This window comes from Ananas comosus, unplaced genomic scaffold, assembly GCF_001540865.1.
Source record: "Ananas comosus cultivar F153 unplaced genomic scaffold, ASM154086v1, whole genome shotgun sequence".
Taxonomy (NCBI): domain Eukaryota; kingdom Viridiplantae; phylum Streptophyta; class Magnoliopsida; order Poales; family Bromeliaceae; genus Ananas; species Ananas comosus.
The window spans coordinates 14239-15998 of record NW_017891198.1 but is presented as its reverse complement, the minus strand read 5'-3'; the positions used below and the strand labels follow the sequence as shown (position 1 = coordinate 15998).

The window sequence follows — 1760 nt, the reverse complement described above, 5'->3', positions numbered from 1 at the left end:
CAAATAAAGGCTGCAGGAATTGACAAGAGTTCGGTTAAGCTTTGAGGTAAAATAATTATTTAAGTTATGATTAAGAAGTAGTTACAATGCTGAAAAATCAGCATAGATAGAATTTCAGCATGATGCTGAAATCCAAGCTGAACCGAACTTCACTTTACGGGAACCTATTGAACCAATCTTGTGTTATATATATATATATATATATATATATATATATATATATATATATATATATAATGTGAGCTTGAAATGCAAAGTTTGCGAAAGTGAACAGATTTCTGCTGAGAGTGAAAGAGAATTTTGAGGCACAAATGCTGAAATTCAGCAAAAGCTGAATTTCAGCATTTCATTTTGAGTGGCATTGAGAAGCTCTTTGTTGAAATGCAAGTTTTGTTAAAAATAACTACGATGTCAGTTTAATTTCTTTTAATCCTTTATAAATGAAAGTTAAACTTGCTCGAAAGTCTAAATTGACTTTCCGACAGGTCGACGACGCGCTAATTACGGTAGAGGCCGTTCTAGTTCTATTTGCGCTAGGTCGCGAGAGATAGTTGTCGACGCATTCCGAGACGTGGATTCCAGTTGTTGACACCACTACAGGTGGGTGGTGCTATCCGAAATCTTTGAATCACCTTTTATGTTTATGCTAATTCATTGAGCATATTTACATTGTAATCGTGCATTATAGGGTATTGATATTATGTAAATGATATTTGATTATGCAATTGCTGATCAACCATGAGAATATATGAACAATAGAATGTGAACATAGAACCCTATGAATGCATGGACTATAACAATAGTAAACTTGGTGACATTCTAATTAGAGATTTGGTTAGCATCGAGAAATGAAATTGTGAAACTAGCATAAAGAGCTAGTTATAGTTATGAGTGACATCGTCTATTGTTGAATCCTCTGAAGGAGGATCAGATCATACTCACATTCGTTTGGTTCAAGGTAGGTCGCTCCTCCTTGAACGATAAGCTCCGGAGTAGTCATCTTTACTGGACCAGGAGGTGCGTCTCCCCGAGTTGACAGTCCCGTCGGGTGCAGGTTGTGTCTCCCCGATAGTTCGGATAGTGTCAGTGAGTTATTGTTAACCAAAAGGTTAACCAAGAGATTGGGTAAATTCAGTAAAAGCATGCATGCATATTTACAGTTTACATATTATTCTTTCAGTTTTGTACAGGCATTGCAGTAGTTACATGTTATTGTCGGTTACTATCTGTTTATTTTCTTGCCTACATATGCCTGAGTAGACCTAGTGGGTGAGTCGGCGAATTCGGCGGTCGAACCCACTGGGAACTTTCAGTAGTTCTCATACCACTAACCATACAGGTTCCAGTGCGAATGGTGTGGCCGAGGATCGTGGCAAGAGCCCCGCAGCTTAGCTAGCTGACACCAGAGTTTTAGCAGTCACCATTTTGAGTTTATGTATCAACTATTTTGATGTACAGAGGCATTTAATGAATGTATTATAAAGCATGTAAATAACTAAATATTTCAGTTATGTAGTTCAGTTTGAAAGCTTTAAATTACAGTGAATTTTCAGTAAAGCTAGCTTACTATCACTTGTGTTTGTTGCTTGCCCTCGTGCAAGCCATGTATATTGAGATGTTATCCTGGGAACTGTGTATTTCTTTATACATGTACTCGTTGTTGTTAAGCCTTGGGCGGACAGAGGAGGTTCTGTCCGTTCGGCGTCTGTGTACGGGCCCGGATCGACCAAATTGGCGATAGCGGGACGTGACATAGTAGG

At 38.5% G+C, this 1760-nt stretch overlaps 1 long non-coding RNA gene across 1 annotated transcript; it reads left to right on the top strand.

Moving 5' to 3' along the window:
* Nucleotides 1–262: 262 nt before the first annotated feature.
* Nucleotides 263–1557, top strand: LOC109704736. Its single transcript, XR_002214472.1, has 2 exons — nucleotides 263–600; nucleotides 1340–1557. It is a non-coding gene; the product is annotated as an uncharacterized LOC109704736 (long non-coding RNA).
* The last annotated feature ends 203 nt before the right edge of the window (nucleotides 1558–1760 follow it).